The sequence below is a fragment of the Mauremys mutica genome, chromosome 11, assembly GCF_020497125.1.
Source record: "Mauremys mutica isolate MM-2020 ecotype Southern chromosome 11, ASM2049712v1, whole genome shotgun sequence".
Lineage (NCBI taxonomy): Eukaryota > Metazoa > Chordata > Testudines > Geoemydidae > Mauremys > Mauremys mutica.
This window is the reverse complement of record NC_059082.1, coordinates 30,752,739-30,778,034: the sequence shown is the minus strand read 5'-3', so window position 1 is coordinate 30,778,034 and position 25,296 is coordinate 30,752,739. Positions and strand designations below refer to the sequence as shown.

General features: G+C 42.2%; 1 protein-coding gene across 3 annotated transcripts in view; it reads left to right on the top strand.

Moving 5' to 3' along the window:
• Window positions 1-25,296, top strand: part of OTUD7A (OTU deubiquitinase 7A) — a 402,354-nt gene that overhangs the window by 236,453 nt on the left and 140,605 nt on the right. For all 3 annotated transcript variants that reach the window (XM_044980928.1, XM_044980927.1, XM_044980929.1), the window contains one exon: window positions 15,337-15,473. The gene's annotated coding sequence lies outside the window, so the exon portion shown is untranslated. The remainder of the gene's footprint in view (window positions 1-15,336; window positions 15,474-25,296) is intronic.

Genomic DNA, 25,296 nt, shown 5'->3' with positions numbered 1-25,296 from the left:
GACCCACTCAGAGGTCTCAGCTGTTGGGATCAACATAGTGTGAGGCACTGTACATGAATGTACAAAGACGTGGGGTGAAATCTTGGTCCTATCGACGTCAATGACATCAGGATTTCACCACATTACTTTCCCTACTTTTTTATTTTTTTAAGACATTTTGTTAGTTGACCTTGCCTATTTTATTTTATTTTTTATAACTTTTGCACCTCTTAAAAATAAATTTCCTTGCCTATTGAGGGCATGTATTTATGTAAAACCAAATTTTAATTTTGTAAAAGTGGCAAAATAACATGCTAGTCCCTTCCCATCAAACAATGAAATATTGTCTCAACCTCTTTTTTTTCCCCCTCACACCCTCCCGAAGTGCATCATCTCCTGGCAGAAATAAAGAGCTCCAGGGGCCAAAGCTTGGGTTGCAACTGGGGAATACTTGTTGTAGCTCAAGAAAGTGTGACTCATCCTATCCCATAACAAACTGAGTTCCAGGCCCTGGGCAGCTGGGCATTGGCCAGGTCATGTATTTTTTTTTTCCATCAACCATATGCTTTGCACTCACAGCTGGCAGTGTAACACCACCTGAGGTTCCTTTAGGCAGGGGAGGAATTTTCCAGCGGCTGGTCAAGCCAGTTGTGTTTTTCTGAGCGATAACAGATGTCGAGTTTCCAGTTGGAGAAGAAATCAGTGACTTAGTTTGTTACTCTATGTAACCTCAGTCTTGGAACAGAGGTGGTCATGTACAGCATAGGCAAGTCCCTCTTCCAGGAATCTCAGCCAAAATACCAGTGCTGAGTTCCTAAAGAGGAACTCTGCCCCAAGAATTGACACTCTTTAAAGACATAGGCAGAGAGCAAACACCCCTGCTGCTTTCAACCGCTCCCCAAAACTAATCTGAATCAAAAACTAACAATGGTGCAGCATTTTTTCAAAGTCTGGAAAGGCCTCTCCCACTAAAAAAAAAACCTTGTACAATTGTGTTACAGCACCACCTGGTGACTGCTGCTGTAACAGCACCAGAGGATTGGGCCGCCTTCTTCTGGCTGCTGCCAAAACTTGTATGAGAGGACCTGGTGAAGGGATAAACTGGGGTAATTGAAAATCAAAAGGCTTGCTGTAATAAAGGGATATAGTAGATCTTGAATTCTCATATCCTGAAAGCCTTGAAGCTGTGTTAAGGCCATTTCTTTATTTGTTTGACTGCCCCTTGCAGGTTGAGAGGAGAAGGAAGGCCAGGTTTGAGTAAGGATCCCAAAGGAAAACTCCTGATCTTGAAATATATTCATTTTCTCCAACTAACGTGAATTGTATAGTTCACAGATAGTTATTCAGTCTTCTGGTCAGAGCTGTTTACTATTATAAATTTTGTAATGAAGCAGAAAACAGCAATCCCCTAGTGACTCTTGTTGTAGCTTGTTATACCACCATGATGTGAAAAGTACCCTTTCACAGAAGCCTTTGAAGAAATCATTTACATTTGTTTAGTAAATGCAATCTAAAGTAGAATTAATAGAAGAATGAGCTACTCATTCTCCTTTGCCTCCTCCTTTATTTATCATCTGTAGCAACAGACAACAATCATGACTATTTACAGAGCACGGCACAGCCACTGTAAGTCCGCGTGGCAAGTGATGTTAGATGTTGGTTCATCAAGTTGATGGGGTCACAGCAGTGAAACGAGGACAGACACATGCATGGAATTAAGCAATTTTTATAAAACTCTAGCACAGGGGAGGGGCACTATCCACCCATCACTTATATTCTCCTCTATTGGTTCCAGTGCAGGGATTACAGGGCTTCTTACTGATAGAAACCTTAACTCAGGGTACGCTTTCCTCAGCCTACCCCCAGGACTCAGCTCACTGAGTTCTAGCACCCTTCCCCACCCCCAGCACCCAAAGGAGGACAGAGGGTGCTAAAGGGTGAGGACCTCAGCCCAGGAGGCTACAAGGTCTTACCCTGTCCTATGAGCCCCAAGGCCCGTCACCAAAGCCCAGGTCTCTTACCTCTGGGAACCCTTCATTTTATTCTAACTGTCCTGGAAACCAGCTGCAAGTTGCAACGAATTTACAGCTCTGCTGTGTGGGGGTTGGGGGAGAGGAAAAGAGAGAGATCCCTATATACATATAGTAAACACTGATGCCTATATAGACGTAACTCTATCTAAATATTGCCCTAATCATTTTTTTCACATTTTTATAAATGCACTCATTGCATGTGTCAAACAGAACTTCATTGGCAAATATTAACTAAATAGCAATAGACTTGTTCCCAGATTTAAAGTGATAGGCATAAAGTGTTCATCGCTTCATAAGGAAAAAAGCTGAATGAACAGATGATCTTTAGGACATGCTTCAAAGTTTAACAAACTAGGGCTTTGCTAGACCAATGAGGGAAGCAAATTTCAAAATCGAGTGCCCCATCACTAGATATGCAAGTCTAGAGTCCTGAGTGGATCTCAGTTTTGATGGTGTGCAAGGAGGGATTTGCTAGGACCCAAAATGTGTAGGGTTTTGCAGATCAATGTCAACATATTGAATTCCATCAGGAAGCAAACAGAGAGCCATTGTAGTCTTTCAAGCACTGATGTAATATACCTCCTGTTGCTAAACTCACTAAGCAGCAGGATCACAAATTCTGACCCACCTGCAACTTCTCAAGTAGTCTTCTAGGGTAGTACCATTCGTGGACTTTACAGCAGTTCTGGGTCGAGCTCACAAAAGTCATGCATGCATAAATGTAGAAACGTCTACGTCTGAGTGAATTTGATCATCATTGAGCCAATGCAGGTGAACAACATCTTGCTAAGGAAATATTGCTTTGCTACCAATGAAGTGCGTAATGTGATCCAGAAATTGTGAAATGTAGATGGTGCCAAATGACTATCCCATGTCCCCAATTAAACCCCCTACTATGGACTTATTTCTTCTGTAAAGCCCACAGGCACTAACCCACTTCGGTCAAATACTGTCTTCCTCACCACAGCATTGTGTAAGAGGGCAGAAAAGCTCTTTCAATGGCTTCTTTGGGTTTCTCACTTCATCTTGTCATCTATGACTGTAAGCTGTGACTGGAACAACACAAAGCACATTGGTGTTTAACATGTAATTAATAATTGGATAAGGAACAGAGCTGGGCTAATAGGTCAAAACTACCCTCCAAAAGCTGGCATCTCTGGCACTGCGTGCTGCCTCTTACTTCTGTGCAGATATGAATTCACCATGTCACACGACTTAAACACACAGTCTTACTACTCCTGTGCCCATCTGTGCAGCTGTAATTTATCAACTTTCACAGCCCAAAAATATTTTTTTCTGGCCCATTGTCCTTTGTTTTAAGGATCCTGAATGTTTGTTCTTCACAGAAGAATTGCAGCAACTTGCAAATGATGTATGAAATTAAAAATCCCTCTTCACTGCTCAAAGGCTAAATAATATATGTTGTGCTGTTTGCTATAATATTCATAGCCAGAAAAAATTCAAGTCCAGAAATGAGAGAGAAAATGGTATATATAGACTTAAAAACACATTCTCTCTGCCCTAGCCCCACCTGCTGTCAGCCAGGTAGCTGGAATAGATTCTGCAAAAACCCTTCCAATTGCTTGGAAAATAAATGTGTTATTTCTTAGCTTTCTGAGATATGTTTAATACATGTCTTCAGGGTGATGGTTGGGCCAGGGAATGGTTTACCCCCTGATATATTGAATATAGCGTTGGGTTCCTTGCTCAGAGATCAACAAGCAATAATAGTAACAATACCTAGCTTTTATTTAACATTTTTCATCTTTAGATCTCAAAGCACTTTAGAGGAAGTCAGTATCCTTGTCCTCATTTTACAGATGGGGAAACTGAGAGACAGGAAAGGGAAGTGTCTTGCCCAAGGTCACCCAGCAGGCCAGTGCCCTATCCACTAGACCTCACTGTAGTAATGGAAGGTCATGGGGTAGATTCTGTGGCAAAAATAATGGCTAGATACTGTAATCTGCATGTCATGCCAGGGATACAGAATTTGCACCTTACCCATCAATAGTCTGATACCACTGTTTTCACAAATGGGGGCACCAACTTTTACAAAGTGCATTGGTACGTTTCAAAACTAAATCACTTCCAACAGGAAAGAGGCTGTGAAAATGTCATTGTGGGTTTCAGGTTTGGGTCTCCGTTGTTGTTTGTATTATCATAGTGTCCAAGAGCCTTAATCATTGACCATTGTGCTAGGCAGAACAAACACAGAACAAAAAGGCAGCCGCTTGCCCCAAGGAACTGACAAACTCAGTATAAGACAAGAGCCAACAGCTGGGTACAGACTAGGGTGACCAGATGTCCTGATTTTATAGGGACAGTCCCATATTTGGGCCTTTGTCTTATATAGGCGCCTATTACCCCCCTCCACTGTCCCGGTTTTTCACATTTGCTGTCTGGTCACCCTAGTACAGACGGATGGAGTACAACTAAAGAATGCGACGGTATTGTCGGCATGGTAGGCATTGGTCCCAGCATTCCAGCAGCCAAATCAGTGTCAAGTTTTTTGTAGCCATCGTGGCAGAATTGGCTTTTGAGGAGGGACTTGAAGGTGGATCGTAAGGTAGCTTTGTGGATGTTTACCTCCCAGGTGTGAGGGGCAGTACAGAAGAAAGCCCAAAGGTGCTTTGTATGACAAGTTAACTAGTGGACAGTGGAGGCTGTCATCGTGGGCCAGTCAGAGGCAAGTGCTGACAGCTTGATAGCAATTGATACGTAGGACGGGGATTAATTATAAAGGGCTTTCTAAAAGTGAATACAAAGCAGCTTTGGGAGCCAGTGGTTATATTTGTGCAATTTAAAAGTAAGGACATGTTGCATTCACAATTGCACCTTAACGACATCTATAATATCCTCAGTGCCCAAGTCTCAGGTGATAATGTATGAACAGAAAAGGACATGTTGACCAATATGCTGAAAAGCTGCTAGTGTGGGTTTTTTTTATAAGCTTGAGAATTCTTAAAGGGGCCTGATTTTCAGAAAATGCCGACCATCTGAAAATCGTGCCATTTTCACAATTCCTTTTCAGAGTAGCATCATGTTTTAAGGGCTCTGTCTCTTTTATAGGAACCAGTTGCTCCACCAGCCACAGACTGCTGGCTTTGTCTGCCCTTTCCATATTAAGAAAGCATAGTACGGTGGTGGTGTTCTAACTCAATTCACATCCTGAGCCAGTCTCTCAGCTCCCTCTGATAGATGGTTTGCTGAACTGCTGCCATCTTAATCCGCAGTCTTAACGCAGTCTTCTGCGTGCATCTGGGGAAGCAGAAGTTACTCCAGAGCTCTCTTGGAGGGTTGTGCATGAGGCAGTGCCCCCTGCCTCCAGCTCATTGGCAGCCTGGTAGTGAAAAAGATTCATTAGAGACATTGAGGAAGGCATGGGGATTCCCCTCACTTAGTAAGTTCTCCCCATCACTTGTTATGGCAGCAGCAGTTTGCAGCAGAGCCCAGGAGTAACATCAAAGGGCTCCCACTCTCAGAACCTCATTCTGGCACCCCTCGGACTGAATCATGCGTTGAAGATGAAAAGCACTATACAAGTGCTATGTGTTTTCTATTATGAGTAACAATAGCAAATACAATGTAACCGGGTGTGTGTATGAGCATGTTGTAGCAGAAATATCTGTCACTTAAATAACTTGAAGAATAGAGAAATATGCAGCCAACAATCCAGTTTGCCCAAATGAATGTGGGTTTACACATGCATACTAAGTAGTCAACTATTTTTTACTCTTTTAATATGACTAAGCAGAATCAGTCAAGTTTGCTGTTGTCTGAGAACTAGGCCCACATTTTGTATAAAGGCTCATTAAGATGGGGACTTTATTTAAAAAAAAAATCATATCCAGGAAATAAACGTGGAGGTTTTCTTACTACCTTTTAATAAAATCTCCTGTATTTACATTATAAACCTATAAAATAGTAATATTCTGACTAAGAGTTAGGTATTGAGTATTTTTGCATATACCCAGATCTATCTGTGTATTCTACACAAATGCTTGATTACTAATATATTTGAATTAAAGTACATCTATCCAGGGCCGGTGCAACCAATTAGGTGACCTAGGCGGTCGCCTAGGGTGCAAACATTTGGGGGGCGGCAGCCGGCTTTTCAGCCACCCTGGTCGTCATCGGTATTTTGGGGGTGGGACCTTCTGCCACCTCTGTCGGGGGTGGCATTTTGGGGGCGGGACCTTCCGCCACCTAGGGCGGCAAAAAAGCTGGCAGTGCTCCTGTATCTATAATGGGGGAAAGAGGAAGGGGGGCATTAGAGCTATTGACTGGGTGATAATATAACCACATTCCTTTCTTCTACCAGCACCATGTTCCTCTGATCAATATTTAGTCGAGTGCTGATAGTCCCATCAGAATACTGTAAATAGGGAAAAGCCTCAATTCTGTAGTTCCACCTCTCCCCCAACATCACCCACAGATAGGTAGTCTGCTTATTTTACTGGTCACATTCAGTGTAGGGAGGGGAGCCATAAAGAAATTAGTCCTTCCTGTCTGTCACTAAATCGAAATTACTGCTTCTGCGATTGCTGGTTCAGCAAACTGAACAAGATGAATCAGCAAAGCACAACAGGAGTATTTGTAAGTAGGAGAGAGGTTGATGAAATATTGCATGAGTTAGTTGACTCTCTGGTATGTTAACCTATTCAGCAGGAAGGTGGACCTGGCGTGAAAAGCAAAAGAGAACTATAGTGGGTCTTTGATAACACATTGCAGAGCTAGATGGGGCGATGAGTTCCCAGAAATGATCCTCCTGCACTTTAATCCATCCATTCCACCTCCATTCTAGACAGCACTCCAGTTATCTTATTGTAGCTAATGTAGAAAGACATTCGATGCAGACCCTTTTTGCCTAATGTTTGACATCTTGTAGTTGGGAGAGGGATGGCTTCTGTTCCCTCCTTTTTTCTGAGGGTTTTTCTCTCTCTTTCATTGGTTGAATTAGAAAGTTTACACCAAGAAATGCAATAGATGGCTGGACATCACATGGTCACCAAAAGCTTTGGTGGCACAATAAGTTTGCTATTGATGGACATAAATTGAATCTGGTTGGTGCTCAATCTGAATCTTTTTGGATTTGCTATGATGATGTCCCTTATCTATTGTTGTTCTACTCCCTAGCTCAAGTCCTTATTGGGTCACAAGATTTCTTCTGTCTTCCTTTCTGTCTTACCTAAGTATTTCTACCACATGGATTACTATGGTATAAGAATCCTTTTATTTTCATGAGTGAGGGGAGGAATTTTTAGATGGGATTCTCTTCCTCCTTCTCTCCTTGGCCAGTGAGCAGCGCTGCTAGTCAGAACAAACACAATAACTTTGTGCTCTGGCTCCTTTAAAATGTATAACCAAATGGGAGCCTGCAGTGAAAAGACCACATACATCTTCCAAAAAGTTTAGGAGCTATTTGAATCATAGAATATCAGGGTTGGAAGGGACCTCAGAAGGTCATCTAGTCCTCCAACCCCCTGCTTAAAGCAGGGCCAATCCCCAGACTGATTTTTGCCCAGATCCCTAAATGGCCTCCTCAAGGATTGAGCTCACAACCCTGAGTGTAGCAGGCTAATGCTCAAACCTCTGAGCTATCCCTTTCCAAAGAGCCTCTATATTTATGGAGCTTCCACATGCCAGTAGCTGAGCAGGCTCCTTTTGTCTGGATTGGGCCCTTAAAATGGAACATATTTCAGCCTATTAGACTCTGCTTTGTATACACAGTAGGAGGGAGAAAAAGACCCAGCTTATGGGCTTGCTCACGTGTGCACAGTAGCTCTCTTCATACTGTAGTGATAATCCACACAGATAAGAAAAGCTCTCAGCATCCTTAAAGAACAAAAACAGTTGAAGACCAGTGAGTTTAAACTATCCTTTTCTTTTCAGAGAACTTTGCCGTCTAGGATTTTGTATGTATTTACTGAAACATCAGTGACCCTTTCTTCTGCCCATAACTTTTGGGAGTAGCTATTTGAAAGATTGGTAGCTAGCAGGAAAAAAAAATTACATTCTCCTTCCCACATTTGCTTGTGTTTTATGGCTGATTTTCCTTCTCAATTTGCATACTTTTCTAGGCTCTTTTATTTTCAAACAAAAAATACTGCCAGTCTTCAAACCCAGATGCTTTTGATATGAAAAGGGGAGAAATACAGCATAATCACTGCTGCAGTGGACTCCTTTCCCCAGCTACAGTTAAAAGAAATAACAACCGTTCTTTCACTTTATTATTATGTGCTGCAGCTCGCAGGAAGCCCTGGAAAGCCGTTCTCAGTTCCTTAGGATAATATTGCCATCAGCATTACTGAATATGGCACAAAGAGAGAGCTGTATCCCTCCATATTCTTTCCTTTTTTAAATCATCAGTAATTTGAGAGAGGCTGTTTGTGGTTTGGAAACTACTGTCCTCCTTGCAGTTCTATCCACTTTATTTTCTTTCCATAGGTGCACATATTGTAGCAAGTGCCATTAGCTTTTTCTTTAGCTATTGCCTGGAGAGCTACTCTTCCATGTGGTGGTGGTTTTATTTCTCTCCGCCTCCCCCGCTGCCCCAAGCTTATTTTTCAATCAATAGCAATTCCATTTCTGACTGTCAGAATTCCCTATTTCACACACGGATATTTAACTCCATCCATGCCTCCATTTTTATAGCACATAACAATAGATGATGACAAAAGTGGCAATTTAGAGCTAATGGTCGACTTCTCAGCAGTACCAAGCATCCACAACTCCGATTGAAGCGAGTTGGGAATGTTTAGCACCTCTGTAAAATCAGCATCAAATTTCACATTTAGCTTAGTCACTGCACCATTTCTTCATTATAAATAATGCATCTGCATGTTTCCCCACAGTCTCACCAACCAGCCCTCTATGCTGTCTTCAAACCAGAGCTTCCTGTTAATTAGCTCATCTTATTTTTATATTTTCCCCAATTTAAATTAAAGCTATAAAATCAATTGTATTCTCAAATGTTGTGACTATCTGGGTGGCTATAGCTCATTTGTACCGAGTGAAGATATAAGGGATGTTGCTGAATTGATCTGACAGACTCAAGAAATATGAGAGGCTTTTTTGCTTCTTGTGGCATATTGTATTCCTTTTGTGGTTTCATAAACAGCCATGGATATTTTTAGAAATGAAAGCTATTTCATGGAAAAATTAGGCTAACGGTATGACTTGTTAATGGTATATAAACAGAGCTCTGAAAAGGCGTTGCAATCTGAAGAAGCAAGACACTAAAAGGAAAAAAAAATTCAGATAACTAGGGCACTAACATTTACTTTTATTGAAAAACCCTCCTCACCTATCACTTTTGTTCTGTCTTGTTAAATAATTTATAACGTGTGCCCAGAAAAGGAGTGGCTGCCATTAAACAAAACCTTGAACCCCCAAAGAAGCTACAAACATTTGAGCTTCTTTGATTTTTATGCTCCTGTCAATTGTACCTGCTTCTGTGCATGGACTCACAAGCCTCAGTCCTGCCCATAAGAGACTCCCCCTGAAGATAAAAGATTCAATTTCTTGTCCTCTCCGATCAAATTGACAATAACATTCTTCAGTGATGTAATGGTTTTTGTGCTGTGGGCATCTGTTTACTGGAACTGGACTGAGACTGCTAATTTATCTTTGTAGGCTACTGAACACCACTCAGACAACTTTCAGTCACTATCAGCCTGGATCAGATTCAAACCAATGACCAGAAGTTAACGTAGTTGTGCTGCCTGACAGCCTAGCATAACAGCACAGACGAGGACACACCAATTCAAAGCGGCACCAGGGATCCTACACATGCCTGTCACAATGTATGGTGTACCTCATCCAGTACACAAACTGCCACAATAGTAGTTATGTAAGTGAAACCAGACAATCACTACCCTCTCGATTGAACTCGCACAGGAAAATGACAAGAGATGAAAAACATCATATCACCTGTTGGTGAACACTTTCTCAAAGCAAACACTTATACCTGACCTATCAGTCCTCATCCTCAAAGGAAACCTGCACAGCACATTCAAAAGACAAGCCTGGGAGCTTAAATTCATAACTTCGCTAGACACTAAAAATCATGGACTGATCAGAGACACTGGATTTATGGCTTATTATAACACTCTGTAACCCACTAACAACCGCCGCAGCTGCTTTCCCTCCATCTTCACTTCCCCGCCATCCCCATGACTAGAGGGGTGTTAGCAGGCCACTTCATCTCGAATGGTCCCTTGAAATGGGACCACTTATGCTAAACAGTCTGTTCCACCGTATATTTAGCAGTGACACTCTAAGATAGTTTCCCAGACCTGAAAAAGAGCTCTGTGTAGTTCAAAAGCTTGTCTCTCTCATGTACAGAAGTTGGTCCAATAGAAGATATCACCTCACTCACTTTGTGTCTCTCATATCCTTGGACCAAAATGGCTACAGCAATACTGCATATAGCATAGCAATGGCTTTTGCCACAGGAGTATTCCAGTCCCTCCCTGCACCAAGGCTAATTTCTCAACATCATCTTTTAACTGAAGGCAGGACTACGTTTAGGCATTATGAGTCTGTCTACACTACAAACAATTTGCTGGTATAGCTATATTGTACCAGAAAAAGCCCCTAATATAGATGCAGTTATGTCAGCAAAAGATTGCTTTTGTTCTACTGGCAAAAACACCTTTTGGTCATATAACTTTGTCTACATTAGGGGCTTTTGGCAGGATAAAAATGTTGTAAAACATCACACCTCCTGAGTGACATTACTAAACTGGGAAAAGTGTTTAGCATAGATCTGGGCTGAGGTCCTAGGCTGTGTGGTCCCCATTTGGTGTGGAGGTGGCTCCAGCCTTTCCCTTAGGAGTGCACTAGGGACTCTGTACTTCTCAATTCTCTCCAGACCGTTTTCCCAGTACTTACCTCAGGGATTATCCACTATGACAGGTGGACTAGGACCACTGCACTCTTTCTTGCTTGCCACACAGATTTCACTGATCGCCTGGTGTTTGCAGGGGCCCTCCAGGGCAATGAGATGTGGAATTAACTCCATATTGAACTGTATGGGGTAGTTCACTCTTCTGAGAACTAGTGTTTCAGGCTGCCTGCAGACTCAGGCAGACGTCACAGCATTGTTTACACTTGGTCATAGAATCACAGAAATGTAGGACTGGAAGGGACCTCGAGAGGTGATCTAGTCCAGTCCCCTGCACTCAAGGCAGGACTATGTAATGATTAGACCATTCCTGACAGGTGTTTGTCTAACGTGTTCAGTCCAAGTGTATACATCTTTGGTAAACAAAGCATCACCTCCCTTTTAGCCGCTGTCTGTCCTTCCTGAGCAAGCTGTACCCTTCTATACCAATATTCCAGCCACGTGTATTATCCCACCACGTTTCTATGATGCCAATTATGTCATAGTTGTGTTTGTTCACTAGTATTTCTAGTTCTTTCTCCTACTTCTTGCATTAGTGTACAGACATCTAAGATACTGATTTGATTTCTTCTCTATGTTCCCTCTTGTCTCCCCTTTGTCCCTGCTATAATGGCCCATGCGCACACCCCACCCACCCCCCGCCCTTAGATTCCGACCCTTCTCCCAGGTCTCCATGTTTTTGACTTGGCTTTTGTCTCCTGCCTCCATCAAACCTAGGTTTAAGCACTCATCAGTAATATCCAGGTACTCTTCCCCTTCCTCGATAGCTGGACCCCATCTGTGCTCAGCAATCCTTCTTCCCAGAACAGCATCCTGTCATGTTGTCAAGTTTTCCTTCGTAACCATGACAGCTAGAAATTTACTTTTTTTAATGGAAGCTAAGATTCTGATATAAACACTTTACTCCTGGGGCTCTAGGCATGAGTCTATAATGCTAATGCCTTAATCCAGCCCTGGCTGCAGGCTGGGATCAGACTCCCTTCAGAACACTTAAATGGGCTAGCATAGTCATGCTATCCTAATGGCCTAAATTTCCTTTCTTTCTCATCATAAAATATGACACGTGATCTTCGTTTCTCTTCTATAGCCTGCCACCCCCAGTGAGCTGTGAAAGACAAAGAACAGGATTCAAATGCTGATCCTCTATATAGCAATGTCTCACTGCTCAGTCACTAGCATGGCTATCAAGTTGTTTAATGACCTGTAATAGTGCATTTGGCTGGATATTCTGTATAATTCATAAGTGGGGATATTGTCCCTCTGGATTTGTCTGACACATGGATTTTGTTGTTCCTAATGAGATCTTCACAGGCTGTCAATTATTTATGTAGTTTAAGTGAAATACACAGAATGGGGTGGCTATCCTTCAATTATGCACCTTCACAATGTTAGGAAAGGAATCATCCCTGATTCTATGTCTCATACCCATATTTTCTCTTTTGTGTCTGTTCTAAAAAGGCTTTAAGTGACGTTGCAGGGGGTGTAGAAGTGAAAAAGGAATTAATTCAAGTACTCTTTTTAATCACCTTGCAAACAGAATACAGTAACCAAACAGTATCAGCTTTCACAGAAACAGAAGCATGGGAGACAAAGGGGGAAAAGAGATTTCTAACTTTATTTTGGTGTATTGTGTGAACTCTTTTCTACTGTAATGCACAGGTAAATGCAGGCATGTTGTCATTTAGCTATTGTGTGCAGTAGAGCGCTTAGTGCAAGGCATGCATGGGATTGAATGCAAGCAGTGCTGTGTAAACATTTATCCAAAGCTGAAAACTAAACTATCCTTTACTCCTGCAATATAAAGTTTAAGGACATTTAAGATTGTTCTTTGAATCTTGTCTGTACCTTGACAGCTCTATTCTGCTGGTTTTTGTTTTGTTTTGTACTTGCTATAAATGTGCATGTTGTTCTCCTCCTCCTTATCCAGTCATACAGGATGTATGATGGGCTCGTTGTCTGCATAACTCTTTGTAACAGAAGCCTTCAAAAGATAGGCCTCAGAGCTTCCATCCATTAATGTTAATGTGCTGATTCTCTGTAGCCCTTTACCATGTGTAGTTATTTATACCAATGCAAAGCATGACCAAGTCAAAGTGGTAGCATTTTAAACCTGCTTTGCATTCACTTTGTACTGATATAAAAGACTACACAAGGGACATGTCTATACTGCCCCAAAGATTGGACTATGGGATGTGAATAGCAGTGCGCACTAAAGAGCTGCACAGTTACTTCCCTGGGTGGATGCTGCAGATGCAAACTAAAAGGTTTCTATTTTGCATTGACATAGCCATCTTCAAACAGGACTTAATTCTTTATTAAAGGTGAACTCTGAACATTTCAGTTCATGCCCACAGCATCCACATGGGGGAGAAACAGCACAGCACTTTTGAGCACATTGCTATTCGCACCCCTGTAGTCTGAGCTGTGGGACCAGATGGACATGCCCCTTGGTGCAGGGCAGCAGGGAATCAAGCCCTGTGTTTCATATAGTAACTGACATGTATGTGTATGTGTCAGAACTGTATGTGCAAAAGATTCCACTTTAAGGGAACACACTACAAGTCTTAACATGGACTATGCACTTGACACAGTATTAAGCATTCAAGTCAGTCTCTGATCTTTATGTACAAGAGGATAATGTATGCTTGGAGAACTGTATCAGTAAGATTACTCAGACAGAGCTCATAATGCTAACACTTCTGATGCCATTAAGCTGCCGTCTCCACATTGTTATTGGTTGAATCCACTGCCCACACTCTCCAAAACTGAAACCAGTGGCACAAGCCAAGTGAAGAAAAGTGGATTTTAACTCTCACAGGGAGGAAAAACCAGTGCATTTAATTACTAAATGCTTTCTCAAGGTCTTTGCCCATTCAAATTTTGCAATGTGATTATGCATTTAAAAGTGTGATTAGATTTAGATTGTAGGCTAGTGGGACAGAGACCATGCCTGCCTTTGTCTTATACGGGATCTAGCACATAGGTAAATACTAAGTAAATCCCTTGCTCCCCCAATATTCTATGCTCATCATAGAGATTTAAGAAAGAGTGAGAGTTCCCATGCACTGTCTATAAAGGGATTTGTAAACGAGACGTGGAATAGAAAGACAAGCACAGCTGGTAGTGGAGGAAAGCCTGCTTGTGTCTTGCACGGTCGAATTTATATGTGAAGTAGTCAGTCATTTTTTAAAATGAGACCACCAGAATGCTCCTCTGTACCTGGGGAATTTGGGCTACCTGCTGGATATGTGCCAGTTCTTTTTTCCCAGTGTACTTCAATCTTTTTTAAGACCACAAAAATTTCAGTGTTGATGTGATTTAGTAATTCAAGCTACTTTATTTTATTTTGCTCCTACAACTTGTTTTCCTCAACCCCATTATTCACACTGTTTTAGTTTGTGACTCCTCTTTGCTCTCGCCCTCCACTCATCGATCGGGAGTATTGCAAGGTAAGGAACATTTGTAGAACAAAGAAGCAAGCCTTGCTTCTTTCACTTTAAAACTGACCAGATGGCATTAATCACACCAGTACCACAGGGGAGTGTTGTTTTATCACACAAGGTGAAGCCCTGAAAAATACCCAAGCCCCATTTAATATTCTTGGCTCATGAAAGACATCAAAATACAACTGTGTCCACTCTTCACAGAAACCACGGCGTCTTTCAGAGCAGAGAACCCACCAAACTCCCTTGAAAAATACAGGAGCCTGCTCAATCTTCAGAAAGCCAACTTTTCACAAAGCAAACCTCTCCAGTTCTCCTCCTATCTCCAACCACTCTTCCTGGCAAAACTGTCAAAGTAACGACAGGCAGGCTCCAACAGTGGAATGTGTACCAACACTCTGGGTGCTTTGGGCAGACGCTGTATCTCAGTGCTCATACTACTTACCATCCTACATGCTACTGCTAGAGTAGATGCTCAGCATGACAATGGTTCCTAACATTCCTCTCCAACAGGACCCAGTGACTGGTGATGGGTAACTTCTCACCCTCAAAAACCCTCCCCTACGGCTGCTCTTCTCATAATTTCACTTCCCTGAAATGTTATGACGTGTCCCTCTGCCCTCCCGCTTAACTCTAGGTGAAAATTTGACCACAAAAAATTAATTCATGTTGTTTTTACCTCGCCTAAAGGCTTTCACTGATTTTTTTTCATGCCTGCCTAAGTGAACATTGCACCCATTTTGTGCATTCAGAACTCCCACTTGTGTGCACAGGCAGAGGGATACCCAGCTAATCTGCTTTTCCCATGCAAATAGCTGTGTGCAGTAACATAGTCAATATCAATGTCAGTGCTATATGGTGGGCACCTAATATCGGAGGGTAGGGCTGACTTTTTTTAATGCATTGATAATTGGTATCATTCAAACTGTGCATAGGAAGGAAGATGATTAATGTACAGTCTCTTCTTTTTCAGATTTCTCAGGGGACATATTTTCACTTATTCACACCTTCTACTGTGGCAAAAATGGACTATTTTCCTCACCGAAAACCAGCAGTATAATGCCCATCTGATACATGCCTCAAGGAACTCCTATTTAAAATCTGTTGAAAGTAAGTCAATGAACAACTTCCTTAAAGATAGCTTTAGTCGGCTGTATGGCTATTTGTGGCTCAAGAATAATCATAAACTAAGAATAAACTAATATTAGCAGTCTGGCTTTAGGCTATTGGGGGGGAAATAAAAATGAGCAATAAAGCAGACGTCGAAGTTGTGCTGTTCCCTGACTATTTGGTGTCAGTGCACATCACAAATGTTTTATGTACCCTGACTATCCATCATGTTAGAAGTTCACTGCAACAAACTGTAAATCAGCAGCTCAGTTGTTGCGAATGTACAATCTGAACTAGAAGATTATCTGCATTGTAAATGAAGATAGTTCTCTGAAGATGTCCACGCAGTGTGCAGAGGCGGTCAAAAAAGCAAACAGGATGTTAGGAATCATTAAAAAGGGGATAGAGAATAAGACTGAGAATATATTATTGCCCTTATATAAATCCATGGTACGCCCACATCTCGAATACTGTGTACAGATGTGGTCTCCTCACCTCAAAAAAGATATTCTAGCACTAGAAAAGGTTCAGAAAAGGGCAACTAAAATGATTAGGGGTTTAGAGAGGGTCCCATACGAGGAAAGATTAAAGAGGCTAGGACTCTTCAGCTTGGAAAAGAGAAGACTAAGGGGGGACATGATAGAGGTATATAAAATCATGAGTGATGTTGAGAAAGTGGATAAGGAAAAGTTATTTACTTATTCCCATAATACAAGAACTAGGGGTCACCAAATGAAATTAATAGGCAGCAGGTTTAAAACAAATAAAAGGAAGTTCTTCTTCACGCAGCGCACAGTCAACTTGTGGAACTCCTTACCTGAGGAGGTTGTGAAGGCTAGGACTATAACAATGTTTAAAAGGGGACTGGATAAATTCATGGTGGCTAAGTCCATAAATGGCTATTAGCCAGGATGGGTAAGAATGGTGTCCCTAGCCTCTGTTCGTCAGAAGATGGAGATGGATGGCAGGAGAGAGATCACTTGATCATTGCCTGTTAGGTTCACTCCCTCTGGGGCACCTGGCATTGGCCACTGTCGGTAGACAGATACTGGGCTAGATGGACCTTTGGTCTGACCCGGTACGGCCTTTCTTATGTTCTTATGAAGATTTGGATTCCTGTTGCTATGACAGTTAATTTTAGAATTGACGATGTAGAAGTGGGGACTATAGACCACTTGCTGTTTCCTGTATTGTGTATAGAGCCATTCTACTTCTGCTTTTATTGTGGTGGTAGCTGAAACATCCTGCAGTTCCTCGTGACTTTAGATCTAAGTGGAAGGCTTGACATTTATATATGCACACCTAAATCGGTCAGGACTGTGAAAAAAAACCACACACCTGACTAATGTAACGATGCTGATATCCCCCCTACCCCAGTGCAGACACAGCTATGTCAATAGAAAAGTGCTTCCATCAGCGTAGCTAACATCATTCAGGGAGGTGGTGTTCCTATATTAACAGGGAAAAAAACCCTCTGTCAGTGTAGGTTGTGCTTACTCAACGGTGCTATGCCGACATAGCTGTGAGGGTTAGCCTCCATAGTGCAGACTTAATCTCTTTTAAAAAATGCAACTACGCTTTAAAAATCCAGTAATGATAGATTGACAAAGGCCATACTGAGGCCATAATTCAGAACTCAGGTGCACATGTACAGTTATCTGGCAACATGTGCACGAGAGATGCATAGCAATGGGCATATCCAAGGTCAGAGTTCTGTCCAGAATCACTTCTTAATCCAAAAATGAGAGGAGAATAGAAAAAGAATGTATTTTACTGTTCTCAGGCAGTTTGTTTCTTGTCGGATCCAGCAAATTTCTAAATGACTGCAGTGTGGGGTAGGGGTCAGGAGTTAAAAAAATGTTTAGAAATCTCTTCCAACCACTCATTAACCCACTTAAAGAATATTTTTTAATTGGTTCCAGCATTTGGTTTAGTGTGTGGATGGCTTGTCTGGGGGATTTCTAATAGTTTCTTGGCAATGAGATTTGTATTACTTATTCTGCTTCTACTTTCCACCAAGGTTTGAGTACAATTTCCTTAATGCCATTCAAATCCTTTACCAAAGCCTACTGAAACCAGTTTAAAGACTCTTGTTGGCTTTGCCTTGGATCAAGTCCTTAATGCGCTGTCTTTTTTCACAAGCAGGGTAAGGTATTTCAGATCAGATCTGAAAATATTGACTGAAGATCATATGGGATTCCATACCCTTAATTTTGTTTAGTTCACCTCTGGCACTGTTTTCCCCTATCCCTTTCATTTGTCTGTTTTCATTTGCTGTGTTTGTCTGATGCATATGGTGAGCACCCTTGGGTAGGGACCATTTTGTTTTGAAATCTCTGTAAAGCTAAATTTGATATTTTGGTGCTGTATAAATAATATTCATATTGCGTCCATATTCTTAGCTTCTGTTTCAGGTTCATTTGAAGGTGCTTCAAGCTCTGTAGATGTTTTAGAAAATCTTGAGAAAATTCAGATGTTCTTCATTTATCTCAGTGCCTTAAGCTCTTGCCTCAAGGTTTCTAAAGGTATTCTTCAGGAAGTAAGTGGAAGGTTTACGTGAGACAGTATCTCTCATTCTCTAACTCTTAAATTCGACTTGATCTCAGTCCTCCTATTCGGTGGGTTTTTTGCACCTGAGTCACTAACCCCAAATGTGAAATATTCTCAAGCAAGTTTCCTGACCAAAGAATATTCAATGGAGTCCTTTTATCTCTCTTGGTAGCTTTTATTCTTAAAGAACTCAAACAAGTTAGAAAATAATAGGTGATTAAAACCAACAGTGCTTCAGAAACCTGAACTATTTTAATAAATACTCCCGATTGATCTCTTAAAATAGATGATGATACTTTCTCTAAGGCTGAAGTTAAAAATAATTGGACTGAATTTTTTGTTCTGTTCTTTGCTCTCTCTTTTTTTTAAGATAATGGCACTATCTTGGCTAGTTTCCTGTTATCAGAGGTTTTTATGTATATTGGCTGAGGCTTCTTCAGCATCTCTCTCTCTCTCCCCCCTTTGGTTCAGAATGTCTGATCCTGTATCAGTTGAAAGAGCTTCTAAGCAATTAGACAGTCTTTGGTTGGAGGTATTTTTTTAACTTACTAAATTGTTATTTTTTGTCCTGTAGCTCTGAGTTTTGGATACAGGGAATTTGTTATTTTTGTACAGAAAGATGAGGGATAGCTTTAGTGTGGCTTCATGGGTTAAATTGCACCCATTGAAATGAGGCCCAGATTAACCAATGTGCACTTATCAGTGGGTAGCCGTGTTAGTCTGTATCCACAAAAACAACAAGGAGCCCAGTGGAGTCCGGTGGCATCTTTAAGGTGCCAATGTGCACTTGGCCACTTCCACAGGGCCCCCATCTTAGGTTTTGCCTGGCTGCCCCTCTGTCATGACAGAGGCGCAGCTGACAAATTTAAGTGAGCGGCATTGTGACCGAGTGCATAGGTTACAGCAGCATTTGGGTTTGGCTGGGTCACCCCTGCATCATGACAGAGGGGCAGCTGGGCCAAATTTGAGCGAGTGCTGTTGCAACTTGGTGTTGGCACTTGCCATTAATAGTAGGGGAGCAACTCACCTGCCCCAGCTGGGCACAGATTCCACAGTCACTGCCATTGCTGGCATCATCATGCCAGCCTGAGGAGGTCCACAAAGATGAGAGCCCTGAGGTAGGAGTGGAGTTCGGATTCAGGGATACCACTCCTACTGGAGCTCAGGGAGAAGAGGGACCATGGCTGACTGCAGGGCAGAGCGTCTTACCTGACTACCCCACAGACCTGGGCCGTCTGTGACCAACTCATCCCTACAGACCTAATATAGTGGTATTTTAAAGCTGTGTTTAAGTGCTTTGCAGGCTTAGGATATGAAGCTTGATCAGTGAATATACCCTCTGATCACTCCTCCCCATGTCTCTCTCAGATTATTCCTGTCCCTGGATGGACTAATCTGCTGAGAGAGCATAGCATGTGACAGCAGATAGTCTGAATGAACCCATATTAACCTATAACAGAAGTTACGATAAATGTGCTTGTGGCCTGAATTTGGCCACTTTTTTTTTCTCCCTTTCCAAAATAATAGTTGATTCTGAATAGCTTCTGGGGAGACAAAATAAAATCCGACTTGACTTACTAAAGATTTTAACTTACTAAATTGTTATTTTTTGTCCTGTAGCTCTGAGTTTTGGATACAGGGAATCTGTTATTTTTGTACAGAAAGATGAGGGATAGCTTTAGTGTGGCTTCATCATGGGTTAAATTGCACCCATTGAAATGAGGCCCAGATTAACCAATGTGCACTTATCAGTGGGTAGCCGTGTTAGTCTGTATCCACAAAAACAACAAGGAGCCCAGTGGAGTCCGGTGGCATCTTTAAGGTGCCAATGTGCACTTGGCCACTGATGACACAGGATCATTATAAATTTAAGAGGCTCTATTCTGCATAGAGCAAGACAAGAGACTTCATAAAAGGTTTTGTTGTTGCTATAAAATATAGAATAATATCAAACTGCAGCATCTGTCCAGACAGCTTCCATGCATGGAGTGTCTCATTGAGTTAAGTGGAGTTTCATGTGCACTCTGGGTCATGCAAAGCAACTTTCAAGATCTAGGCCTTAGGCCCTGTTGTTCCATGACACATGTACTTAATGTATATTGAATTCTGTGAGAGTCATACTTAGGTATCCAAGAATAAAATTTGCCCTTAGTATTAATTTTCTTGGCAGATAAAACAAGATGCTATTTCAATATCAGACTCTGGTTAGATTAAAGGTGGGAATCTGGGAAATCACTACGAATCTAATTCTAATAGGATAACTAAGAAGCTAATTATTATGGAAAAATACCCTTGAACTAGAGGATTTTTTTAAAATAGATCAACCTTGACAGCGCTCCTTAAAGGTATGTATTGCAGGAGTCCTTATGTAAATATCCCCTCTAAGCATAATATCAGAACCACTCTGATCTGTGCAGACCTGTTCTTTCTGGTATAGTGTTCTCTAAGTGTTCTGTCAGTGTGTGACAAAATCTGCATCTTGGGCAGTCATGTGAGGGTCTTTGTCAAGAGAAATGAAATTTTCAGAGGGCTTGGTTTGTCTATTGATAGGCAGCACTGCCACTGGGAAAGTTCAAGGAGTTTTAGAAAGTCTTTGTAGAAGTCTGAAGACATAACATCTTTAGGGAGTCTGAAATCATTGTAGAAGTGGTAGGGATGGATGCCTTTAGAGGAAGGAAAGAGTGGGTGATCCCCTTCTAACGGATAATAGTCTTCCTATGAGGATAGAGAGAGAATTCTTTCATTCTGAGAAACACTTTCATTAGGGTCCTGATCTAACTTTGTTTAACATTTATTTTATTTAGCATTTGCATATTCACCAAACCAAGTGATAGCATTCTTAGTGGCCAAGTGGAGCTCTCATTGCCCTGCTGAATTTGGTTAGGGGGCACACCTCGACAATGTGCATCATTGTTTGATTGGCACAATAGCTGCAGCTTGGTTTCTCTCAAGGACCCCAGCGGTCCTGGTTGGCTGCACAGAGGCCTTGCCCAGTTTGGAAGGGCCCACTGGCAACGTGGCAGGTTGAAGCCGAGTGGGCGAGTAGTAGGGCCTGTGACAATGAACTGATTCGTGATTGATATTAAGCACCATTCTTCTCACCACAGGGACTTTGCTGTCATGTCCTGGCATGGCAGCCTTGACTACAGTGGGGATCGGGATGAAAGACTTTTATAGCTGGTGGGCTAAAAAGATAGCTGAACAAGGTCAGGCTTAGGTTGGCAAGTATCATCTCAAGCAGCTTGCCAGCTGCAATCTCCCTCCTGATGTAAGTGGGAGCAACGTGGCTCAGAACTGGAAGCCATGGAAGATAAGTCAGTTGGAGAGTTCCTGTGATGATGCGCATTGTTGAGTTGAGTTTCATATCAACAAATTTGGTGCATACTGACCGACTCCATACTGGCGCATGGTACTTTGCTATTATGTATGAGATGGCAACGGCTGAGGGTTGGAGCATCCGCTTCCTGTGAAGAACCTGCCAGTTTGTGGAGAAGGTTGTTGTGCATGTCTTGACCTTCACTGCTATCTTGCTCAGGTGGCTTTTGTATGTCAGTGTTCAGTCAAGGGTCATGCCTGTGTAAACTGGGTATGCTTCAGCCTCTGGCCATTCTTTATGCTGTTTAGTTCTCTCTCAGCATTGGTATGGTGGAGGTGGAATGTTCTAGAGACTGTTTTGCTGGTGCTAGGCTGAAGCCACCAGGTGTTATAGTGATCTGCCAGCTTTGCAGCATCGTCACTCAGGGTCTTCTCCAGCTCAGAGAAAGTTGGAGCCTGCAGTTCGCAGCAGATGTCTGCATAGATGAACTTCTGTTACTGGGTCATTGATGTATAGATTGAGCAAGGTTGTGTTTACTGTAATGAGAGATGGATTAGGCCCTTGTTTCCTAAAGTCATCAGTCCTGTTAATGTTTACAGGTCAATTCTGTTCATTAGGCAGTTCTGTTAATAGGAGTTGTGCATGTTTGTCAGTAGCAAAACAAAGTCCATATTGGGAAAATGTAAATAAATGCATTAATTGAGTACATAAAAATGCAAATACATTTGTTTTGTGTGAGAAAATGTTGATCTGCACACAAATTAAATTGTATGGAGAATTGTGCACTTGCAAATTTAAGGAGACCCACTGAAAAATCTGGCCCAAAAATTTAGCTCACTTGTTTTTACAGTAGTTCGAAAATGTTGACACACAAATATGTTGAGCATATCGAAACCCCATACTTTCAAAATCCCTGCATCATCAGCTTTTCCAGTTCTGGTACATGTTGGTGTAATGTTCATTTATGGGCAGGTATCCAGTCTCCCAACACCTCTGTGAGGCAGAGGACTACTATCCCCATTTTACCAATGGGAAGCTGAGGTACAGCGGGATTATTTTTATTTATTTATTCACATATTATTTATTTGTATTGTGGTAGCACCTAGAGGCCCGAGTCATAGACCAAGGCCCCAATGTGATAGGCACTATACAAGCACATAATAAAGACAATCAGTTCCCTAAGGAGCTTACAGTCTTAAGTATAAATATAAGACAGTAGATAGTACAACAATCAGACAGCAAGAACACACAGTAGCAATGAGATAAAACTGGTGAGAAAGAAAAAGAATTGTCACTGAGCACCAGAGGCCTAACCAAATGACTTGCCCTAGGTCACACAGCAAGTGTGGCAGAGCAAAGAATTAAACCTGGATCTTCTCAGTGCCAGGCTGGTGCTATAAGCCCTGGACCAGGCCTGTTTTCCAGTTGAAGAATTTTCATAAAGGGAACTGGTTTGCTTACTCTGCAGACAAAAATGTAGATGTTCTGATTAAACAATGATGTTTAAAATAAACTATCAAATCTAGCTAGACTAAAACAGCAATCAAGTTTTCTGTGATCTCTCCCAGCATCCATTATTGAATAATTATGCCAGACTTTTTTAAAAAACAATCTACATTACATTCTTATTTTTGTAAAAATAGAGAGCTGAAAGACACATTCCTAATTTAAGCAGTACTCATCTGTTTTTATTAGTTTAGCTTTTTTCATGTTTACAACACAACTAAAGAATATGTCTGTAGTATTTATGTACATTCTTTTCACGTAGAGAGGGGCGGCTCTAGGCATTTTGCCACCCCAAGCACGGCAGGCAGGCTGCCTTCGGCGGCTTGCCTGCGGAGGGTCCGCCGAAGCCACGGGACCAGCGGACCCTCCGCAGGCAAGCCGCCGAAGGTAGCCTGCCTGCCGCCCTCGCAGCGACCGGCAGAGCGCCCCCCACAGCTTGCCGCCCCAAGCAGACGCTTGGCGTGCTGGGGCCTAGAGCCGCCCCTGCACGTAGACCCCTGAAAATCAAGGTTAGGAAGGTGTGATAGGGTGTCCATCCCATACAAGGCCCGAGTAGGTAAAAAGGGCCAGTTAACCCTATGACAGGCTGCACCTGGAGGTGGGTCAGGGCTGAAGAAACCTAATAGCTGATGAAGCCCAGCTGGGGGAGGAGCTGGGACAGCAATAAAGAGAGGAAGTTGGTGGTAAGAGGAGGGCTGCAGTCACTCCTTAGAGTGGAGGGGAATTGGCAAGAGTCAAGGAGGAGTCCTAGGAGGGAGTAAGTCTTGGAATCCTGCCTGGGAATACAGACTGTGACAAGAACCTAAGAAAACCGAAATAGGAAACTCCAGCGGCATCCTGGAGGGAAAAGGGTGGGGAGAGAGCAGAGCAAGAGGTGAAAGGTGGGAAGTAGCCCACGGAAACAGCAAAGGGGTCTGGGATTGTATAGACTGTGGTTGCTATTCACAGCATAGCATAAACTGGAACCCAGAGTAATAGGTGGGCCCAGGTTCCCTACCAGCCACTGGAGAAGTGGCACCATCTGGGCAGTGGAGCAGAGGACTGCCTGAGACACTTCATCCAGCAAAACTTTGTTACAATGGAAGGGGAAAACAGCAGTGACCTAGGTGGAGGGCCAAGCCACAAAGAGGGAGCAATTGAGTCCAGAGAGAGAGACCATGGGTCAAAGAACTAGAGGAGGGGGCATCAGACTGGTTGAGAGCTAATTCCCAGATGAGCCACAAGGAGGTGCCCCAGCAGTGAGCAGCAAACCCTGTGGCAGTTTGTCAAAGGGCTATCATTTATCGTTCTAAAACATAAATAAGGATTCTTGGTTATTGAGCATAGTTGCTACAGTAATTTGATGATTAGTCAAATATCATTTTGTAGATTTAGCCAGTCACATCTTAAAAATCCCATTCCACAGGTTTGAAATCCTTAACAGCAAATGTCTGATTAAATGTTATCAGCAAGCACGACTTGTTTTCTGACACTGGTTGCTGGCTGCTTCTTGAATGTGGCATGTGAATTCCAGGTGGGATGACCAGACCGCAAATGTGAAAAATCGGGACGGGGGTGGAAGGTAAGAGGAGCCTATATAAGAGAGAGACCCAAAAATCAGGACTGTCCCTTTAAAAACGGGACATCTGGTCACCCTAATTCCAGGGGAGTGAGAAAAGTATGGTATCCTTTTGTGGCAATAGCGAAAGTGTGGGGGGAAAGGACAGAGTGAAAGGTATTGATCAGAGAGGCATCATACACAGATAAGTTTTCCCTTCCCTTACGGTTCCAACCCAGACTGAGTAGGCATTTACTCTGAAAATTCAGCAGCCGTAATGTGACAGTTGAGAGATGGTTTTCAGGCATATCATTCAGCTTGTCAAAGTTCAAATCTGTGGGTTAAGAGAGATGCAAAGTAACAGTGCAGTAGCTTTAAATGTACCTATATATTAAACAGCATTTGTTTATAATGCCAATTTCATGATTGCAAGTCTTTTTGATATAAACTGTAGTGGAGATTTCAGGCCAGAGACTATTCAAGTAACTCTGTGGTGAGTTTTTAAAAAAAAAAAAAGTCTCCAGAGCAGGGTTGTATTTCCTCTGATTGTTTTCATTTCTTAAAAGCTGGGAATACTAGAAGACACTTATTTAATTGTGCTTGCCTGTCTATTAGGATTGCCTTGTATAGGTGTAAATTATAGGGAAGAAGTTGCATGGATTTGTTTGGGGAGAAGAAATGTTAGTGGGGAAAACAATAAAATATTGGTAAAATGTGTTTATATTTAGCTTCAGGGAGTTTAAAGGTATCACAACTGGTGATTACAGAATATCGAGTGTAGTCTGCAGTAAGTCTGGGTCTCATTGGCCAATGGATGATTCCAAATTGTATATCCTACCCAATGGGAGCAGTTAGTAGCAATTGAAAAGAGGAGGAGAAGAAGCAATATGTGCTACACTGAAACCCTTTAGAGC